At 39.4% G+C, this 24,359-nt stretch overlaps 1 protein-coding gene across 2 annotated transcripts in view; it reads right to left on the bottom strand.

Moving 5' to 3' along the window:
* pio (zona pellucida domain-containing protein piopio) overlaps positions 1–24,359 on the bottom strand; it is a 74,128-nt gene that overhangs the window by 10,226 nt on the left and 39,543 nt on the right. The window lies entirely within an intron of this gene.

Raw genomic sequence — 24,359 nt, 5'->3', positions numbered from 1 at the left:
ATCATAAATTGTGAGGTTTATTATCGAAGGTCAATGCTTATGCAACGTATCTATAGTCGAGTAGTTACATCTACGTGCTTATTGCATGAATGAGCTCATAACGATCTTCAATTAATCCCGATCCTCGTTACGTAACTGCTTACCGCTATCGATCTTCGTCTCTATTAGTAGTTTTATCGAAGATTTCTTCCTTCATAAATTTCTTTTATAGTTATCCTTGCCTGAAGGCTATTCAAAAATTCCTTGAGTCTTAAAATTCAATCTCGAAGTTTGAATAATAAAACTTGTCGTATATTATGAGGTACCATTAGTCTTTAACGAAATAACGAAAGAATGGGGAAATATTCCATAATAATTCATGCATAAATGAAGATCCATCAAAGGAAGATATCAAAAGGAGAAAATCATTCGAATAATCCAGTGACGAAGCGGATAAAACAAGCAACAAAATAACCCGCAGAAATGAAATAATATACACACGCTATTGAAGAGTACGAATTTATATTCTCTTAGAAAAAGCAATGGTCATCGAGTTATCGACGCAAGTACACGATATATTATTATTTCATTGTATATCACGTCACCGACAACGAGTCAAATAGTCTGTTTCCATATGCAGATCGCTTAAAAATTGTTCATAATCGAACTTAGCGTATTACTTAACTCAGGCAAATTACTTAACTCGACTCGAATATTCTTCTGATTCAAATAACCCTACTTTGTTCTATGTGCGTAAGAAATTACCGATTCTTTCGCGAATAGTCAAACAGATGCAGGTACAAAGATAATATTTACTCTGAACGTAAAGCGTGAAGAGTTGAGAGTAGAATACGGGCATTCTCTCACGAAAGGATCACGGAAGAGCCATCAATTAGTGGCCGACGAAAGAAGTCTGTCGAAAGAACCTAACATATATGACTCGGTGTGGCCTTTAGTCTCCTCACAATTCGTTTCAGGCGGTTGGCGAACATCCTGGAGGAGGATGTTGAAGTTTTCGAGGTCGCCGATGTGAGGAGCCCACCTACACGAACGAGTCTCCTGCCAGGCTAGAGGAATCGCACGTTTATACACGAGCACGTACGAGAGAGAAGAGAAGGGTCTGCTTGCGTGTGCATGCCTTTATACCGCGAAGATAGGGACGGAAGAAGGATACTGGAGGGCCGGAGATGGATGAAAACGAAAAGGAAAAGGAACGAAACAAAGGAGAAGCCGAGAGGATCTTTGGAACGAACGTGGTCACGGACTGCCGATGCCTTTGCACAAACACCCATGATGGACGTGTAACGTGTGCTGTACACGAGAATTGATGCTAATAGTCGGGGTTAGAGATTATTTTGCACGAGTCTCGTGCTATTATTTCGGCATCGTTTTACTTATTCCGCAATCTCCACGATATCCGATACTTTGATTGGCGACAGGTTGAAAGGAATTTTGCTACTCGTGGAAGGGTCAGAGAATTCATTATCGTCTTAGAGAAACTTTAACTATAATATGGTTATTTCTTCTACGCTTTATGGACTCCAATGGTAACTATTTCATGGTAATAGGAAATGAGATTAGATATGCCCTCATTTTCGCATCGTTTTACGTATTGCTGAATCTCAAAGACATTCGGTATTTTGATAGGTGACAGGTTGTAAACGGAATGATCGAAATTTTGCTACTCATCGAAAGGCTAGTAATAATTTGTTAATTTTATTATTAGAGAAATTTCAACTATTGGCTTGTTGAATCTCGAGAAGATTCAATACTTTGACGAATGACAAACAGGTTCAAGAGGAATTCTGCTATTCATGGGAAGCTTCGTTCGAAACCGCTACGAGATTTCCTCGCTTCAGGGAAACTCGCGTTATGGATAACTCTTCGTCTAGATTTTCCGTACTTCGGTAACATCAAAGTTAACTATTTTACGGCAACAGGAAGCCTAGTTAGATCCATCTTCTTTGCTGGCAACACCCACTTTGACCATCGTAAAACACGCAGAGCCATGGTATCGCGAATCCAAACGCACGGATCGACCCAAAGTCGGAATTTATTATAAAGTACCGTTGCACCGATCATACATCGTTCCGCTTCTAGCATAGAAGATGAAGCATTGTTCTTTCGTTACGTGCTCTAACGGTTCAAAAATTCTTCAAAACTATCCTCCTAGTATACCGTTGGTTTATCGCGAGACAAGGCCTCGGCCAAGTGACGAGGCAACAGGAATGACAAGAGCTGAGTTCCATCGTCGCGATGCTGGATGAGAAGTTATCAGACCGCAAGGCATCCACGGCATTCCCTTCTTGCACAGTCACGTATATCTATCGGATATTGCATCGATTTCCTCGATGATCTTTCTGTTCACTCAACTACAATCCCTTTTCTTCATGTAACTCCATAAGTTCCCTACAATTTGCCCTGACGGACACTCGGGAAATTGTGTTTTAGTTAAGGATAACGCGAGAGAGGATGCTGCTACTTTCATTGGAGTAGCATAACCACTTACAGAATTTCACTTTTTTAACTGGAATATATATTAATAAATTGTTCCTGACTGTCCAAATTATTACTAGATAGATATATTTATAAGCGATCACGTACTGGCTCGTGAAAGTATCTGAATATTTTTAATAACATATAGAACAACGATATAAAGAAAATAAAAATATATACAATATATAAAAAATAATATTTTCAGATTGGTTTCACATTTTACCAATATAGCCATGGGAGTCGGGCTCGTTATAGTGCTAATGAAATTTCAAAATGTTTTATATTATCTATAATGCGCATACGTCAAAGATTTTTGGCTCTAATTCGATGGTCTAAGATCATCGCATCTGGAAAGAAACAATCAAGAAACGAATTTTTCGATTGAATTATTTGCATTTAGAAATCCAATTTCATCTTGATTGGAATTTTAAATGATAATTTCCATAGAAAACGTGACGATCGGGGAGAAAGATTAATGGAATTGTTGTTAGCTGCACGAAGTCAAAGTTTAAGCGAATCATTAAACGTCTATTTCCGCGTGATCGACCACCCAACGCGAGAATCTGAAACCGAGCATGCTAAAAGACGTTTTGCGTGTGAAACCGCGGAGGTGTTTCGAAGACACGCATATCTGATATTCTCAGATTGCTTCCTGGGTTATTATCCTCTAAGAAATCATAGAATCAGTATGATTTAGTTCATTCATATGCAGGCTCGATAAAATGCTGCTTGGTATTTTAAATTTGCAACAACGAACACGTTTCTCGTACGGGAAGTCGCTCAGATGTTAAATTATCGTAATATCAATCTTTGTGATAGGCTGATATACCCATACACTGATACTAATTATTATTATAATTTTAAGACACTGTCTATCATAAGTATAATAAAATAACTCAACGTTTTTGAATTCTTTTATGGCGTAATTAACATGGTAAGGAACAAAATATGAAACCGTATTGGGAAATAATTTAATCTTCTTTTACACAGGTCATCTTTCGGCCACTATGAAATTTTTCAAACAAATGGCATTCGTCCCAGCTATTGGAAGATAGAACGCTACATTCTTCCAACCTTCTATTTTTTTCAAACTAATTTCAAGTTTGGATAAACCTCCTCGTCAGTCTCGAGGCTATTCGTCCAGGAAATTTCAAAATTTTTAAAAGGTTCCGATCTTCTCAGACTTTGTGGCTAATAACAGGTTTCGCTATGTAATTTGAAAGAAGTATAACGCAAGGAATTTTTGATCACGTGAAACCTTGTAACCGAGGATTATCATTATTATCTTGTCTGTCATGGTTGGTACAATCCCGATAAGAAAATTCGTTATCGGAGCTATGGGAAGGCATAGCATGTTTATTACACCGAGAGGTTCAGGATGCGTATACCTCTTGGCCCCTGGCACGAAAGGGCCGCCGGTAGCCAGGGGTTTTATGCAAACGAACTATCAGCTGATTCATCACCACCGCCTCTTAATTATTACTATTAACGTTCCTATGACTTTCTCACCTGCGGTAGTTTCAATACCTTCCTAGCAATATTTATCGCGCACTATACCTGCAATTAGAATAATTTTATAGCAGCCAGGTTGATAGGTGCTGTACCGAGAGAAAATACAAAGAGGAAGGTTGCAAGTATTCATGGTCGTGAAGATTACAGTAAAAAAGATAAAATTTATGTAAGAAGCCAGTGGTTTGAAGATTAACAATTGGCCTTTTCCCCTTTAATCTATGCGCTGTACTATGTTGCAACCGATGCATATTAATGACGCGTATAAAACACGAATGTTCTTCCACGGTTTCCGTTATCCATTTGATTCTCTGCCAAGTTGGCAGATTTCTTTCGCTGCGATTAAAGGAACTCGCCGAGTAAAGCGGCTACTTTATAAATATTGGAACATACTCGTAAGAAAAAGGTAATGAGTATTCTTAAATTACCAGGGAAGAAGTTGGACCGATCGAAATGTCGGATTCATACAAAATGACTATTAAAAGCATATGATAAAAGATGGGAGAAACTGCTTGTACGTCGGGCGACACTCTACCTAGACCAGGGCACACACCGCGGGCAAGATGTGAACTAGATGTCCGTTCATCCTTACTGCGTACTCTCAATAGTCTCAAGGACCCATTATAAATCTCAGGAATTTGCTAGCTAGGGTCCTTATTGTTACTACGGGAAAGTTAGTTCTCTCGCGTATGATGCTTCCCACTAGCAACTCTCTCTCTCGGGGGCGGTTAGCACCCTTCCTCACCAACCAACCTAGAAAATTAACCGATTGACAGCGAAGTATTTCCCTCACTCTCCCAATGAAACCTTGCCCTTGACGAATCAGCTCTTTCTTGTGGATTAGACTCACCCACGACTAGCTTTCCTCCGACACAGCATCGTCACTTTACTTCACTTATTCTTCATCGTTAGAATAGTCAACGTGTCATTATCGGGTTTCTATCCTTAAAACGATCGCTTACTTAACTTGTACATAACCATCAGCGTAATTATCTTCTTTTCAAGATTGTTGGAATAAACATATTAATTTATACCTGTTAATTCAATGGCGTCGATTATCCAATCGTAAGGGGAATTTACCATTCCCGTTGACGAGTTATCTCGCGAACGGTCGAAAAAACACTGCTTGCAAAGATTAAAAAAAAATAACGAGTTCGTAGTATTGTAATCGAAATTTTATTCAAAGAAATTTGGAGTACATTAGGTGGAATACTGCAGTTAAAATTTGAATCTGTACCTGAATTTGATTTACAGAATCATTTCGAGAACTATCAATGTAATAAGAGAATTCTAATAATATAAATTAATATCGAGATTGGTCGAAACGAGTTATCGATGAACGTGGCGAACGTAGAAACTTTGGTTGTACTTAATTGATGAGATTACTGTAACATTAAATATATAAGTTTTACATAGCCAAAAATTTCAAATGGGATAATAATTCTTGAAGGTTTTAATCGTTCCTGATGATCATTCATGTGAATTTAATTTGTTGCGAGTGTCCGCTTACTTATGAATGGGGATATGCGCTTTTCCGAGGGTGTCAAGAGCTTCGCGTAAAGTCAGCAGCAACACGGCGAGATTGCATGCCAGGAGAATGCACGCGAGCATGCACACGTAAACACCGGAGCGTGATTCTTGTCAGAGATTTATATTCACCCACAACGGCGGATATTAATTCCGTCCCTAACCCACGGGAGATTCTTATTAGCCGGAATTTACGTAACATCCACGAGAAGTTGTTATTTCCGTGGCTCGTTCCTTCGATTAGCCACCAGGAAGCTGTTCAATATCCTTGGAATGCACGTGGGTGTGACTGATGCACGCGAATTTCAACCCGCGAAGGTTGTGCTTGATTCGACAGATAAAAGCGAAATATTTTTGTACAAATCCTTGACTAAGCACATCGAAGTGCTTGTCGACGCAGAGTAATTGTTACTGAATACATAGTACAGTAGAGAAGTCTCAGGCTATCTACGATAGTAATTTCCTAATGGCAATAAATTATAGTTTTAAGAAGTGTTCCTGCGTGATACTATACGGAAACGAGTTTTTAAATGTTTCTTTCGGTATTTTCCTCCGACCTGCGAACTTTTTAGAAATATTTCAATAAATAATGTGCTGGTTTACAAAGTATTACACTCAAAAGATGTGGTAACCATAGCAAAAATCTGCTCGGCTGTATCAGAACACTTGTTGTATATTTGCTTGAAAACTGAAAGACGTCAAGTCACAAATACTTATACCTTTTGTAAATAATTCTTCATTAAAATATTTATGTCGATATATGCCATAACACGTATCAAACGCGCATTAATCACACCACTTTCATCTTGATAGCAATCAAGCGGCCTCAACTTTTTTACGCCTTCTTCGGTGTTGGAAAAGCAATGGCAAGTGGCCAGGATAGATCGATAAAATGGGAATTATCTGGAGATTCATCTGCGGACGTATGCAAATGGTCGAGTAGCGCATCCTCTGTGGGATTCGCCCTGCCCGTGGGCTACTTTGTCTACTTATTACGATATATCTAGCAGGCTGGAGCATTTCTCGGGTTCGACGTCCGGTCAGTTCAGGCTGCGACTGCAGCTGCAGCTGCACCGGCGTCTACGACTCCACCACGTCTTACGCCACGCGCTACGAACTGTAATCCTTGTAAACACGATCTTCGTTGCTCTCCAGCTGACTGGATTCCCTTGACTGTGTTCGTTCAACGCTCACGAACATTTCCTGTTCACTCTTCTCTCTTTGCTAGCCTCCTTGGACTATGCTGATTTTTGATCATTCGAATCAGACAACATCCTCCGATCGTGATCTTTGATTTATTGCTTGAGTAACTACGTCTCTTTCTCGATTAATCGTTAAGTGTCTTGTATCCTCTTTTTTATATTTTTTTTGCGACGAAACCCATCATCTTCTTCGATTTAAGAAGATTTATCGTTAGTGACGTGTAGTGATCATTAAACGCCTTGTCTTTCACTCTTTCATCAACGTCTTTTGCCTTTCACGTTGATAAACTCCATATTGAAAAGTACAAAAAAACGATGATGTTCATGAACAGCCATCATCAATATAATTGATATTTGACAAACACTTTTGTAATCTCTGTGAAACATGTATTTGCACGAAACATCATCTAACTTCTGCCTATATTTTCAGACCTTTTTCAAACTGTACCAATATAATCGTGATCGTCAGATCTCGTCGCAGTGCTAATGTGTTCATTCTAATGAAATTTTGTGTTAGAAAAGGTATCTACAAATATTCGAATACTTTCGTGACTTCGTATACATCTCACTCAAAAGATCTCTCAATTTTTTAGACTGGTACCAAGTCTCGAATTTGTTCTAGCGTTAATAATTTCTTGAAGAAAGATGCATAGAAGCTGAATAGAAAAAAATGTTTGATCGAGAGGGTTGAGATATGGGAATGCGTCCATCTATCAAGTCAATGGAACTACAGTTGCGGTTCTGTCAGATGGTTACCTGCCATAAATAATTCTGACGCGGTTTACGTTACTTGCCAAACCAATAAAATGTATGTAACATACATAAAGACGTACGAAGACGCGTAAAGGATTCGTAATGCGTCGAGTATACTCGTCGAGCATTTGCTAGACGAGAGGAATATCTGTTTAGGAACCAATTTATCATTCATATGGCAAAGTTCATGAAAATACGAAATTTTTGCGCTGACAAATAAGTCAGTGCGGGCCATTCGAGCTAAGGAAATGCGGATTTTGTTAATACCTACTAATCCGCTTATCTTGGTTGCCAAACCAATAAAATGTATGTTTTTTCTTTATTTATTACAATTTACAATCAATTCTCGCATTGAGGATTTTCAGTAATTTTTTCTGGCGCAGTGACATGGCTAATTATTTATAATAAGTTAATACCTATTATAGATAAGTATAATTTATAAGTAAGTATTATAAATAAGTAAATATTATTTATTTTAGATAACTAATTGAATCTAGCGTTTAGGTCTAGCGGGTAGTGTCTCTTCAGCCTGCGGATCTGGTCCGACGTATCAAGTAGTCCAGCAATTAGGGGGTTTCGATGTTTGTTGACTCTTTTGCTATATCTGTCGCTATATTTTGCTATTTCCTCTTTGACTGTTGGTATCTTGATACCAGGGTGTATTTATAATGGATCTTAACGTTTTCGATTGCAAGCGTTCAAGTATTTCAATGTTGGAATTACTTGCTGTTCCCCATAGTTGGATTCCGTAGGTCCAGACAGGTTTTATTACGGTCTTATAGAGGGTAATTTTATTCTGTGTGTTTAGTTTGGATCGTCGGCCAGTGAGGCAATAGAACTTTTTGAGTTTGTCCTTTAGTTGCTTCGTTAATAAAATGTATGTAAAATACATAAAGACGTACGTAAAGATACGTGAAGATTCGTTATCGAGTCTGTAGCCGATGATGTCATGCTGCGTATTCATGTTGGACGATGAAGGGAGCCACGTAGGACGCGTGATGAAATTCCTTTTGTCAATATTTGCTATTCATCCCGACCGTGGATCTTTGTTGCATTAGAAACAGTCATTCATAGACGCCATGTGAAAAAGATGGATGTTTACCATGCAGTTTCGAGCGACGAATGCCGTTTACACGACAAGAATTTTTGTATTCTCCACGCCTGTAAATTATGCGGTTATTTCGTTCGCGATTCCTTATTTTTGGCTGTATTTTATCGATAATTGCATCTCTTAACAGGTCTCTTACGATTATGGACTTATCGTGGAAAAAATAATTTCTTGCGCGATAAGCATCTCGCGATACTCGTTTCTTTAAACCTGAAATAATGATAAGGCTAGGAGGAATCTTTGCACCGGAAACGGAGTTGATCTCTAGGATGGAAACTGGTGCATCGATATCACGATCCATTTCTTTAGCCCCAATAATTGTAGTTTTCTTTTCTCATTGCATCCGAGGGAAATTCCGCGTGTTACGAGTAAATGAGGGTCTTAAAGGAAGAATGGTAGTACAAGTAACAGAACTTGTAATTTAAATCCTTTCTTATAGATGTGTATACATAGATAGATAGATATTATAGATAGCCATAAAAGCTTGGAAATTCAAAACAAAATCCTGCGGATAATTACATGTCGTTTCTCGTATTTATCTCGAAGAAGAAAAATTACCTCGTACCATTTTTCTACTGAGTAAATCAATTGCTAGATACAGTACAGAGATTAGATATCGAAGAAAACAATGTGGATTTGAAATGGCGAAAAATTCGATTGGAAGGAAGCTAAACGAAATTAATCGATCACGTCGAGTCGCGTAACTCGAACGGCAATTTCCAAAAGTGTGTCAATGAAATTCCAAGTGTGTCTGTGGAACGCGTAACAATGCAGAGTAACATAATGCGCTGCGTACGTGACACCTGCAATGACATAAAAGCGTGTTGGAAAACACGGCCAGATCATCCGTGTGGTTCTTTATCGTCTCTTACGTAACGCGTACTAGCCTCTGCCCCTGTGACGCAGGCTGCCTCGTTCAATAAAGATTATTTATTTCGCTTGCCTGGCACCTTGACACCTGATTAACTTGTAAAATATTTTATCATATTGTAGTATCGTGGACAAATGGCCTAAGAAATATCGGCTGAACCATAAACAATATCCCGAAAAAACCTAAGTGCTCTTAGGTAAAGAGGGCCTGGGAACTTCAATGGGCCGGGCGGCCCATCAATGCGTTGTCGGTCCTTCAGTCGAATAGTTAGGCAGACAAAAATTAACGGGCAGTCGTTATTTGGGAGTCGTTACCGGCGGGTCGTTACCTGAAGGGTCGAGTTGTGAAAAGTCGAGTTAGGAGAGTCATGAGAGTCGTGAGTGGAGAGTCGAGTTGTGAGGAGTCGAGTTGTGAGGAGTCGAGTTGTGAGGAATCAAGAGCTGAGTTGTAAAGATGTTGTGAGTTGTGAATTATCCATTCAGCCTTCTTAGTTATAGCACATTACTGTATTTAGTTCACGTTAAATAACCATCGTTTCCTGTTTAATGGATTACCGTTGTAAATAGATCTATCTATCGATAAACTTATCACATAGGACAGAAATCATTGGAAACTAATTTCTAATATTTCTGAAAAAATAAAAATCCTATAATATTTGGAAAAATTCAAATTCACGTGTCGAACGGTTCAACTAGACGGTGAAACGCTGTTATATGAAGGAAAACATGGAATAAAAATTGGAAAGTCTGTATTAGTCTGTAGTCAACGATCCAATGAAATTCCTGCCAATTTATTACTGAATTTCACGCGAAGAATTTTTCTTATTTATTTTCCACCGGTAAAGCGAACTTTTTCGGTTGATTCTCAGAAGTAAAAGTATATTTTTCCGCGAGGTGAGTCATTTTCAGAATCTGTGGGCACAAGGTTGTATCCTTGTCACCTGGGCGGCAGAGTATTAATTCTAATCAGTAGGTGAAAGTCGAAATGTTTGCTGGTGTAGGCGAGACAGGCCAAAACAGGTATTCTGTCGTGGGTGGATTTCGCTTAAAAAGCAATCGCGATTCTGACCTCCCTTCGTGGCCTTGGACCTCGCCTTTTCTGAGAAATCGAGTTCTCCCCCTGGCGACTAAAGTATCCTTCGGTCCGGAGGACCAGCTTCTTTCTAACAATTCCTTTTTTTCCCCCTTTCGTTTCTCCGTATCGAATAGTAGAGTGGAACATTTCAGAGCCTTCTCAAACAACAGTATATTTTAGTATTCAGAAGAAGAGAAATTCACAAAATAGTGAAACAAATACGATAAAGAGGACTTATCATCGAATAAAAATCGTCTGATGTTATGGAATTTTAATTATAGACGTTCCTCGCTCGAATGTTTCTGATGACGAAACTGTTGTTTTGTAAGGATATCACAATCATTGGTTTTTTGACACAACTAACTAAAGGCTAAACGTATATTTGCTTTCAGTTTTGTTATAAAATTTGAAATACGTTGAAGAAAAATTTGAGACGCGCGAGTGTCTACGTGTATTATCTGCAAAATCTATAAAAATAGAAGTGTTTGCTATGAAACGGTGAGAAACCAGATTCCCTTGCCCTTGATTCTCTTCTCTCTTCTTTTTTCATACCAATTCCCTTGGTATCTAGCGGAAGCTGTAGTATCCTGATCAAGAGAGGAAATAGTTTCTGATTAGCGTACGTTCGCATGATTTAAGAAGAGTAAAGAAAAAACTATAACTTGAAATCAAGGAACCGGATCCTTGGAATAATTATCCAACCATAGGAAAGTTCTCGGGCTTGTCGGTGAGATTAATCGCGTGTAGAGTTTCCGGGAGATAGATACGATCTTGTACCGCGATATTCTTCCTTCGGATGCTGTACCTGATCGTACCGAGCATCCTCTTTTTAAGAAGAAAGCACCGTGAGTGTAAAACGCGGAAGGTGAAGGGTAAATACGAGACAGGTTAACGAAGAAAACGAAGAAAATAAGGGCAAGGTGGAGAAGAATTTTCTCTCTTTCTCTGTTGGTAGAAGAGCGAGTTAATGACTCCAGAACGCCGAGAAGTGATTTCAACGTTGTCGCTAGGCCTGCTTTCTTCTCGTTCGTCCAGTCTCCTTCATTTTCTTTCTTTAATATCCTGTCTCGTACGATTCTGTTCCTCTCCACCGTGAACACGCCTCGTTTAATTTGCTCTAGAACGCGTCCAACTGCTTCACTTTTTAACCGAATACTTCATCCGTCTCGCTGCACATGAAAATACTGGAAAATTGAAAGGCACGTAAGAAAAACCTTGTCGCTGTTTGTCTTTCTATTTAATGGCGTCTTTAATTCCTCTTGAATATCATCAAATGTTCATTGTGTTGCGCAATTTGTATGCGTGTGTCTGTAATTATATCGTAGAAGAATTAAATCTATTTTCATTCGACAAATACAGCGCGACTCGCCAAAGTAATTTGAATACCTATCATAAAATACCTTGGCGAGCATATTACATTATACGAAACATTTTTTATTTTTATTAGCGTCATAACGAGACACGACTATCCTGGTTGTATTGATAAAATTTGAAAGGAAATTGCAAGACATTTATTGTCTACCATGATATATTCTTCCCGCACCTTCAACAAATCCTATAACCTCATCCTGTTATAAAATCGGTGTCAGCAGATTGTATTTAATCGGACAACCGGAAATCCTTCAAAAATGAACCAATATACAGGTTCGTGTTATTCTTTTCTATTCGTAAATTGCTATGGTAGATCATTGAATCCCCTTGATTATAAGCTCCTTCTAACTTGCAACGAAGGACAGCCGAACGACACGTTGATTAAGATATACCTTGGTGATCGAGTTGGCAGGGATTTACGTTCGATTCTGTCCGACGAAGGACTCGTAAATCTAGATGGAATCCTCCCTCGTGATTATTCAGTGGCTCAATGTCCACAGGAAGTCGATCCACGGTACAACTGGTTACTTTCTATGAACAATCGTATAAAGAGTGGTACGATCGAGTTTAGAATATTTCCTATTCAAACATCGAATCGTGTCTTCGAGTTCTTCTATAAATGAAAGCCAAGTTTCATATTTACAGCGTTTCTTTCACCAGTTCTTTGAAACGATAAATTCGAACATCGTTTTACAATTTTTTCGACTCGACTTAAAGTCAGAAAAGTCTACGAGAACGAACTTGTCGCGTTTGTCTTTCCTCATCTTCTATCTACCTTGAAAAAGAAATTTCTAAAACAGTCAACGCGTGAAATAAAGATGTCCAGAGCTTAAGAAACTCGCCTAAAGCCTAAAGCAAATGATTCTTGTGCAAAGTCTCGGTCGTTACGGTCGGAAGATAGAACCGCCGATCATTTCAGAGAAATTGGTTGATGCTTAGGGTTATCCAGATAATCGTGGTGCGACGACCTCCGGGTGTTCGGGGTCGTCGATACCTCGGCGCCAGCATTGTCCAGCGGATCAGGCTGTGGCGTCTCGTCGAGAGAGACTCGAGGGAAAGACAGTAGAAGGCTTCCTTGACGCGGAATAAAGATGGCGAGCCTCTTCAGCAAAAGAGGAGACGATGAGAGACCGGTCTCTGGGCGAAGTTGTGCAGTATCCTTGCCAGCGTTCCGAGCGTCCTCAGTCTGAAAAACTGGCCAGCAGATATGGCTGCTCGCCCTCAGTCAGAGGTCAACGAGGTTGGAGGACCCGTACTTTGATTCAATACCATAGCGACTCTTCTCTGTGTTTGTCAGTGGTTCTCACGGGTACGCCTTTTTTTCCATTCGCTCGTAATTGATTAATTGTTTCGAAGAATTGCAAAAACTTCTTTCTTCCTATGGGATGCATATATGGATGCGTGTACTATAAAAAGCTGCAAATTTCACTTGTCTCATGGAGGATAGTGATTCTCTTTGCTTTCTTACGAAGATTTTAATCTTGTTTCTGTACAAAAGATTCGATCAGCAGAGGGTGGATCGGTATTGTTTGATTCTTTATAAAAGCCAGGAACACGAGTTCACCGCAACCTGCAGGAATATTTCATGACAAGCTTCTCAGGCCGTAAGCGGACCGCGGTGCATTATTATTCGAAATGCACCGCAACTGGGATCATTTTTACGACAAGGGCCGTGTTTCGATGTCGGTAGTGGACGCGTTAACAAGCAGAGTACCAGTTTAACTCGAAAGGGTTTGAAATTGCGAACAATAGGCCATTTGACGAAGCATTCTGACCGAACGTCCTACCACCACCGGCGACCTGATCCACTCCACTGTGTGGGCAAGAAATATGCAGCTTCTTCTTCGACCCTAGAAGGCTTGCAGCCGCTGCATACGTTTGCCAGAGGTTCTCATCCCACCCCAAAAGGTCTTGCATTAACTCATTGTTTCCGCCAGAGAATGAAAAAATTCCCTAACATGGTGCTTCATCCTCGGAGACCTGCGTTGAACGTGTCACGAACGTTTCTCTCGATCGAAATGATCGATCATGAACGCGAGAAGTCGTTCGTTCGCGATCGTTCTTTTTTTCTTCGGTCGATTATTCGCTGTAAAGCGAACTGATAACCGGAGGAGCGTGTCGAGGGCATCGAGAAAATATAACGGGTGACGTAACGGTGTTTCTATTAGGAGGGTAATACGGTGTAACAGAGAAGCTCTGCCCGGCATTAAAATTCCCCTGGTGTTTTTTTGTCGATCCGGCCTGGCCGCCATTATACCACTTAACTGCACGGCGTTGCCAGACGGCTGACCTTGAAGTCAATGGTACCACCGATTCACATGGGAGTCTGATTCCTAATTAACGAATTATGAATAATTTTACGCCTACGTTGTGCTGTTCGAAACGGTCGAGGTTGACGTCAGAATTTGTCTTTCGGAGTCTACAGACTTGTATTTTAAGGCTCGTATTTTAAGCTTTCCATAATCGCATACAAATTCGCCTGATTACAAGACGATATTTAATGGATTATTTTAGACGGAAGAAATTGTAAGTATTTGTTGATAACACGTTATATAACGGTTGTTACAACTGACGAACAGTTAGATAGAAATACATGGTCCGAGTATCGAGATATTCATCGATAGAAAGTCGGAGTGACGAGAGAGTAGCTGTCGTCTGTGTCAAAGGAAGGAAAGAAGAGGCGAACGGTTTCAGAAGAAGAAGTGAACGTCGACGATTAATTTTTACGTACCGAAGGTGCCTGGCAATTATGCATAATCGTGTGATGACCATCTTGCACCTCGAGGTACGTACAATCTTTCTCACGATGATACCACACAATGCACCAGAAAATCATCCCTTGGACGAAACAGCGAATTCTTCGCATTCCTTGCAAACTCTGTAACCCTCACTGCGTACCAAGAAAACAGAAACTCTCTGTGTTGGAAAACAGAATTGAGGAAGGTTGGAGAAAGAATGAGAAACTACTGGAATTTTAACGTCAGAAATAGCATTGAAGAACGATCTTCCTTCGCTTGGCACGGCGAATCCTTTGCACCTTTTGCAGTCTGAATAATCTACATCGCGAACATCTTCGTCACGAAAAGATAAAAAGACTTAAAAAATTCCGTAGCTTTCGTTAAACAAACAATAGCGTCTCAAGGAGATTTCCATAGTTCACAATACTGTTCGAGCATTAAATCTCCTCTGATTAAGGACGCTCGTAAAACGGGAAGTCGATTGATAGACAAATTTGCGACGTTCTCGAGGTGCTGTACCCCGAAGGCTCGAGATCGACGAAGAAATAGGAGAGGACTGTCGTTTAGCAAGAAAGACTGGTGGTATAAAACTCGCGTGCAATTTATAAGCCGCGGGCTACGGATTTTACGATGTAATTGGGCCTGGAGCAGGGCAATGGTGTATTCCTCTTTGTGTAACCGGTGGTTACATGTAGCTACTAGAAAGATATTATACTCTTCAGCCGTGTTATCTACCGAGCAAGGGCAACATTTGCTCGGTTAATGTTGGTTACAGAAGGATGCGCCGCTTGCCACGTAGAAAACGAATTTATCTTGAACTTTTCCAATAAAAGCAGGCTTCACCGGGTTGTTTTTCATTCGAAATTATCAGTGGCGAAGGAAATAGCTGATCGAGACTTGGAACTGATAGTCGAAGAATTTAACGATATCCCTCTTCCTGGAAATGGTAGAATGTTGCAGAAATAAAACTATATTTATTTCTATGAAACATCCATCTTCAACGTCGTCTATCCGTTCGATAATCAGCTACCTGTATCGTTTCCTGTACTCGAGATACGCTTATATGTGATTTCCAAAATACGTTTCTACCAATAGAACGAAGAAGATCGTGGTCTGATCATTCGTTAATTTGGACTTTATAATTACCGAGGAAGTGCAGATGCTTGTGATAATATCAACGTTGTCTTTTATTGATATTTACTCTCTTTTATTGAAATCATAATTATCTGTGTGTAATATATTTTATATACTTAAAAGTGTTTAATATTTATTTAGAAAGCAATTGGCTCAACAATGATTCAACGAACGCAATATAGTCACGTGCAATGCGTGATACGGAACATCGACGAGGCAAAGGATAGCTAAGCGGGAAATGGGTTCCGTTAAACGAATGCAACGTCGACAGGAAAATGAAAAACCATTATCTCGATGTTGCTCAACGATTACCCGAGGAACGTCTGGGAAACTCTGCCTTCTGATTCAGCGAAATCGTCGACGCACCCAGTGCAACAAGTTAACTCGAATCTTTTCATCCTTCCGTAATGCAAAAAATTCTTTCGAAGGAGAGTGATCGCACACACGAAATGACGAATCTTTTCTATTTTCGCAACTTCGACAACCTTCGTTGCAAACAGAAACTAACAGAAAGGTTCGAGAAGAAACATAGAACTATTTCAATTTTACCCATGCTCTGGCTGCATCTCATAAATCTTCGGTTATTTTCTCCTGCATACTCTTGGCGCTGCATACTTTTCTTTGGTCCCGAACGCATATTTCAATTCACCTTTCATTAGAACGCGGCTGACACCAGGCGAAATTGAGTGCTGATATTAGCAAACGAAACACATCGTATGCCACAGAGCTTTTTTTTTCTCACAACCAACCAGTTCTGCATTTATACGTGTCAATTAAACGGATGAAGAATTGCACGAGAGTCCGTGGCGTTAACCAGCCAATGATTCTCGGAATGCGAATTTCCGGCGATTTAATGGTAACACAGTGGTAACTGTACGCAGTGTACGAGCCCCTATATCGTTGTACACGCTCGTTGCGACTATGTATCCGCAAGGCCATCGTCAAGGATGCCGTGTAGCAACAGGCTACTTAGAACTGGATACCGGTGAAGCTACCCATCTTACAATTTACTGCAGCTGTCGAAACCACTTTTGTTGCCCCTGTTAAGCGCCTTGTCGTTTTATCGAATGACGTATAGGTTGCATTTTTGCGAACTCGATCATACGTCCCTAGAGTCTCTTAGAGTTTCATTTGCACACGTTTTTCATTGCGGTGCTACGTTGCAAGGGAGCAAGACTGATAGGCAATTACATTCGGGGTGATGAATGATTAATTCACGGTCGATTTGTCAACGGCGCGCACGAAAACATTTATTTCACTTGCCGTTTAATGGCTATAGTAATGGAAATAAAGTTTTTAAATTCCGTACAACGTCCTATTGGTAGGAAATTTGAGAATAGTCTCGCGGAAGGGAGATGTTAAAATAAAATTGGACATTTTTAGTCAAAAGTTCTCGTTCCTGTCTGATATTGATATTTGTAAAACGGTTCGCTCGACAAGACAAAGTGAATGACGTTTTCTTACACGAGACCGCGACATTCTTCGCAATATGTGTCACGATTAGTTTCGTTAAAGTACTGCTGTACTTGTGCACGATAAAAAAAATACCATGGAGAACTTGCGAGAAAAAGTTAATCCACGAAGATTTTATAGAAAAAGACGTAAGTGATTTTTCGAATCGTGAGAGATTTTTGACTTTACTAGAGCGTAATGTCAAGCTTTGCTTCCTCTCGCTTTTTTCAAGTATGCGGTTTTTATTCAGTGCGGTCTGGCTCAGTTTGAGAGCGTGAAGCATGTAATTGCAGTCTATCCCTTGGTGAAATTTCATTCGGAGCAATTTCGTTACGTGACATGGCGTAAAATTACCCGTGCTTCTTCTCAACTATACTTCTGCACCCTTAAGGATGTTAAAATTGGCAAAAAAGTGAAAGATAAAGTAGAGGTTCAAAGAAACCACCTTAATGTAGAGATTCGAAGAAACCACTGCATGTGTAATACGCAGTGGCTAGCAAAAGCACTTGAACGCTCACCATGGAAAACTTTTACGTCTATATTCTATGCTCTGTGAACGTACATTTTGAAATATTATGTACGCTGTAATGGCACATGACTGTCATGATCGTATTTGTCAAATTTTAAACCAATCTGAAAATGTACATAGAAATTACAGAATATTTATTGCAGCCATATATTCAGTGAAAAGTTAGTGTTCAGCAGGAAATGTTATTAGCGTGTTAAACGTATAATAAATGTTAAGTATTCTCTTAATAAGTATCTTGCAATTTTTATATATATTTTCAGATTCGTTTCAAACTATACCAATATAATCATGATATATTATCGAATCTCGTAACAGTTCTAATGTAATTTCTAAAAGGTATTTACAAGCGTTTGAGTATTTTAACGAGTTCGTATACGAAATGAGACACAAAATTCTGATGCATCGCAGCTGTTCATTTCCTGCAATTTCGCCGCTGCGTATAAGTTCGATCGAAAGTCGTGCAGTGGAGCCAGCGCGAGATGAAAAAATATTTCGGTGAAGACGTTTATGTAACGTCGTCGAAAGTTTAAGACGCACAAGTCCATTTTTGTGCAGGGAAAGCAATCGATTTCGAAAGACAACTGACCGACTTAAATTGTTCCTCTGGTGATTTCGAGATACCCTTCTTCAACGAATATGGATGAGGCGATTAATGTTAGCAAAATGCTAAACGTAACCTCGATGATACCAAACGGAATGGCAGAAGTGAAAATAATCGTTGCATGACAAAGTTTATGCAAATTGATACCAAACCAAGGTAGAGATTCGACGATCGAGGAGAGATCTTTGCAAACGTGAAAGTGATTCACGAGTCTACGCAAAATGCGTAAACTTGCCAAATTTTGGAAACTTCTCCTCGTTGCCGTCTCAATCGTATCGACTAAAATGACAAAAACATAAATACTCGTCGTATGACAAGATTTATGTAAATTGTTACGAAAGCAAAACTCCAGTCGGTAAAGAGAGATCGTGGAGGATTAAACGTGAAAGTGAATATTAAATCAACGCGTATCAGGCACGCGTAAATTTATAGAATTTTGGAAATTTCTCCTCAGTTGCATATTTTCTCTTCATCTTGCATACATCCCACGTACATTAGTTAAATACTTTTCACCCCGCGAAAATGAACTTAAGACGCGTGCAGCATTCTAATGATGCGATTGGTGTCGAAACAAGACAAATACAGAGGCAAATACGTGGAATTACAGAGAAAAGAATCGATCGGCGGACTTTTACTTTTACGAGCGTAGCGTGGGCAACTGTGGCTGCCCACAAGGTATCGTCCCACTCGCGATAGTCATTTTAAGGATCTCTCTCCTGCTGGACACGTAGCCGAAAGAGAGGATGACCTTTGCGTGTTCATAAAAAGAAACGGATGATGGCGACCTTTTGCTACTTTCCAGACTGTGTTCTCTTCTCTAGATCGAATTATGCACGAGGGAACTTTCGTATGGTCAACCCTGCGGAAACGGACTCGCATATTATTTTGAGAAATAATTTTCAGGAAGAATCGCAATTTTAATATCAAAACACGTAGACGGTTGCTGGCCGTGAACGTTTCTCAGCAAGTTTCTGGATTGCGATGTCAAAAGCAGAATTTTGAAAAAAGACGGAAATTAAAAAAAGAATAGAAGTTGTGGTTAAAATATATTACCGTGATAGAATTTTTTTTTAGCAAAAAGGATTGTGCGTCGAGAATTGCCCTAAATGCGTTAAAGTGATTTCATTTCTCAGGAAAAGAAAGAGACTAGAGTTCATAAACGTGGCATAACAAAAAGTATAACAAATTTTCGATCCGAGAAAATGATGATTTAACGATATTTTAATCGTCTATATAGAATCTTCTGAATTACGGTAAATCTTCTTACAGTGGAACACCGATTTTTCTCGATGAATTCTCTCACGTTGGTTGATTCAGCAAAAGAATAATTTAGTTGCTCTGTTCAGCCGCGAGGTTGTAGAATGTCGTACGTGCCCCGCTAAGATGTATAAATGGAATAGGGAAGCCGGTGCAAATAGAGATATGATGCCATTAATGAGTAACGCAAGCTGGCAACGGTGTTATTTGCATGCTTGTGCGAACATCCGATGCCGGTTTTAGCCTGCCACGGATCGGTTTACGAAACGCTCGCGGTTACATTGACTAGCGCAAGAAGATTCTGGCCGCTCTGTTCCTCTTGATTTTACTCAAAATTGGCCAGGCAAATTAGCTTCTCTGATACTTCTCCGTAATTCGACCCCGAGTTGGCAGAAACAAATATTTGAACGGAATAAAACAAGTAACTTTTTCATAGACTATACTTTGGTCATTTGCGAAATTTCACGTAAATAGAAAATGGAATGTTAATCCTCTAACTGTCGTCCATAAGTCACGGGACACTTGGCAACTTTTAAATAGAAGCTCGTATAAACCAATAGGCGTTCTTAGAACGTAGTATAGCTTCACTTTTCTTATGATACGTGCGATCGATAAGCGTTGAGTTCATTTTATAATTCCATATCTATTTATGCTTATCCTAAGTGTACGAAACCTCCAGTAACTTACAGTGGGAAATGTACAGGTTGGTTTTACAGGAACAAAGTGCTCGCAAGATAACGGGACGCGGTATCGAAATGGTACGGAACGAAACAGCGACCTAATATGGCCAAGCTGGGCCAACGAATTCGTTGCTTACGTAATCGCCTCCAAGTAAGATTCTTTCTTTGTGTGTTGGTCCACTCCATTATGTAACGTAATGAAAAAGACATAATATATTTATCTTCGTGAACTCCATTAAGCACACCTTCATATTAAAAGTATACCTTTGCTGGAAAATCAGAGGTGACTGAAATTCTACTACTTTTAAATTAGAATCTATATATATATATCGATAGTAATTTGTAATATTTTCATACTTTGAGAAAATACATATTAACGACAACTTCCTGGGATAAAATCCTGCTGACGATAATGAATTTCTTAAATAATGAAACCCTATAATGCCTGACATTTACAGAGTTACCAATATTTTTATTGCATATGAATATTTAAAAATAAATTTTATCGTGCCATAATATAAGCTAATAAACGATAAAATCCTCTTGAATCTTTCTACCTATAATTTTCTAACTAAATTACATTTTATCAAAAATAGGCAAGTATTCGGGTAATTTTAAGCGGTGGAGTAGGTAGGATATCGATGGTTGGTCGTAATAGTTTGCAAAAGCACCGGCGTATCGTAAAACTGTTTATTTTACGATCCATGGAAGCGAGCGAACGAGGATCACTATCGTCCAGGATGTCGAGAAACTGCCCACAGTCCCTTTAACGCCCACAACGATCACCAGGAATCAGCAGAGAGGTCAAAGACTCTCTGTTTTACCTTCTTCGATGCTGTTGGCGATCGTGCCGTATTCTTCTTACGGGGCAAATTGTTCCCTTCGGCATCCTGGCCCTTAAATTATGCAGACCTTCGTGCACCGCACAGACATTACTATTAACCGGAACCTTTGTCCTCTTTAATCAAGCGTACTTGCTTTTAGAACGCTTAGGTACACTATCGCCTGCAAGTATTTCGATTCTTCGAAATTATTGCAATTAAATAAAAGTCGTTCTCTTTGTTGTTCCGAGCTCATCCTACAAGCGAAGTCAGAGAGATTCTATACTACGACACCAAAGAAAATAAGCGATAACAAAATTTTACTGCAGGTCTTATATCTTTGAGGAAGTCAAGTTTGAAAAATTGTCAAGTATACGTGAATTCGCCTAATTCTTAGCTTGCGATTTAACAAATTATTTAATCACGATTATTGTAAGAGGTAAAAGATTTAGAATTGGAAAACATCTTTTTTTATTACGACGTAAAAGGAAAATAAAGATATCAACTTTTTAATCTAATTGCGTTAGGTGTCCAAGTACTTTTGAACTTCACTGAACTCTTGTTCGGAAAATGTTTATCTGGTAAGACACGATTCGGCCCAATCTCTCTGATTCTTTCGTGAAAAAAGGTTTCTCTTAGAGACTGAATTATGCAGAGTCTGGCTTTATAAATCAAAACTAATCAGCAGCTGTCGAGAGTTTTCTTGGCCAAAAATGCGAAAGATCGATCGTGATTACGATCTTCGCCAAGCGCTTTCATCATCAATATGCCGAGCTATATTCGCTCGAGAATCCTCGCAGTTATTATCCGATGATCCATGATGCTGGATACGTAGGTTTAACCTTGGCGTAGAATTCTTCTGTGTTACAATTTTAGTCTTGTTTTATCAAAGTGTAATCAATATGTATCAATGTTTCTTTTACGTTTTCGTTGAATCGAAGAGATTTATCGAAGAGATGAAAAGCGACTCGAATGACTCACAAAGCTATTTCAGTCTTTCTGAATTAAAAACATACGATGTCAAACACACAGCAAAATTAAAAGTAAATACATGTTTCGTACTATTATCGTTATATACTCATCATAGAATTCTTGCAAGAACCAGCATTAGTTTTTGCATCATTCTCTGCACAAATAGCGACGGTAAAGTCAAAAGGATTCAAGATGAGTACAGATAAGGAAAGACTAGTTCTGCCATTTGCTACGATCACATCTCGTAAATACATTCGATTAGTACGCTCCAAGTGTTCCGTGAAATGTTAGACCGCACCGAGGAGCGAGAGGTTTTTCACTGTTCGATGAATATTTTATATCCCTCGAATAGCATTGTAGATTCGTATCGTGGTGAACCACAACGCTCGCAAAACCTAAGGAATCAAGTATTTCGTAAATCGATCGAGCACCGGTCAATTTCTTTTCCTCGATTTTGCATGGAACCCATTGTCTCTGGACGGGGCAACGCCCAGGAATGGTGAACACGGAAGAGATAATTGTAGTATGTCTCTTTCCGCGTCCAACCACATTTTCTCGTAGCAGCTTGGGCTGAATATTTAACAAATTACTTTTAACTGATGAAGCTAAACATACGAAACCAATCAGAAACCAAATGTATGATGTACACGTAGCACGCTGGAGAGTGAAATTGTTCAAAATAGTTTGGTCGAGAATATGTTATAAACGTGTTTCTTTTTGATAAAATTCATCTCACATTTTAGTGCATTGTACATTCTTTAAAGACCCCTTTATATAATATCTGATAATGAGAAATTTGCTCTTCTAAGATTTAATTCAACGTACCCTTTAACTCAGCTGTACTCGACACAATTATTTGCTGCTTTTCTATCGTTGAAAAATTTCTTTGGCTTCAGGAAATTACGATAAAATCGTTACTAATATACACACGTGATTTCTTGCTTCAATTCCATATTTAAGTTTCCCTTGATACACTTGTTAGGTAGATGATACGTTTACACTGTACATGGGAGTGTGTGTGTGTAAGCGTGAGAGGACGTCCAGGTCTTAGTTGAGACAAAAGACTGTTGTTAGATGTTAGAAGCTTCTAGAATAGTCTGTTAGACAAGAAGCGTGCGTAATATCGATGTTGTGTGCTAATAAAGTTATTAATTTATTATACCTTAACAACGCTAGAAATTCCTTTATTTATCGAGACAAGAATGAGATTGGGATTTAAGAATTCAAAGACTCGAGGACCAAACTAAAGAATTATCGGTTAAAAACCGCGAAAAAAGTCAGAGTCAGCGAGTGGGTAGATGTATCTTGCGTCTTATATCTTCTGGTTGGATTGAAAATCGTGATCGGCCAGTTCATTATCAGCAAATGGTGGAAGGAGCCAGTGTTCCGTTAAGGACACCAAGAGCACGCGTTTGCATGCGCACGGTATATCGCTGACATGAGGCGTAACAGCGTTAGTCTGCTGCTGGCATACTACGTATCTCTTGCAACGCTCGTAAGAAGAAGGCCGTAAGTCCGGTCACATAACGGTCCAGTTATGGTATAGCGAGGAAGCGATCTCTCGCCTCGACACACGATTCCCTCGTTACACAAACCAGCCCCTCCTCTACCACTCTGTATTTCCCTTCTTCCCTTCTTTTTTCATTTTTCCGCCACTCGCCTTCCACACGCCACGATTCTTCCCAAGTCCACTTCTTCGCACGATCGAAAATATCGTAAATGTCGCAAAGTATCGACAGCTGATCGTATGTGGATCACATCGAAGGATTCCAGTTGGATATTAATCAAAATTTGGATATTTCGCCATTCAAGCGTCAATAACGTTAAGTGATGGGGGTGAAGTATAATATTTCTAATTAATAAATGCGGATATTTACAAAGCATTGTGCTCCAACTTTGATACTTTCGCCAGTGAAGAGATAGCACAGGGTAAACGTTAATTTTTCCTCGACAAGCGAGAAGAAAGTTTTATCGCTTTTAAAAGCTATCGAAATGTATTGCAGTTAATTTCTAAGTAATTGGATATCGCCAAATATTGACAGTAGCACAGTTTGCGCGGTCTTTAAGCCGCGGGCAAGCGCTTCAACTGATTCTAAAATAATTGGCAATATCGGATCGATGATATTATCGCGAATCTATATTTACGACATGTCAATATTATTGATCATGTGCGAACCCCTTTAGCTAAAGCTCTTCTCTCGTCTCAAAGCTCCTCTTCTTGTCGGGTAGTCGCGCGTACATTCACGCCTCCGCAGTTTTTTTTCACCCGGTGCACAGTGTACGTG

This window comes from Bombus vancouverensis, chromosome 12 (genome assembly GCF_051014615.1).
Source record: "Bombus vancouverensis nearcticus chromosome 12, iyBomVanc1_principal, whole genome shotgun sequence".
NCBI classification, from domain to species: Eukaryota; Metazoa; Arthropoda; class Insecta; order Hymenoptera; family Apidae; genus Bombus; species Bombus vancouverensis.
This window is presented reverse-complemented; position numbering and strand designations above follow the sequence as displayed.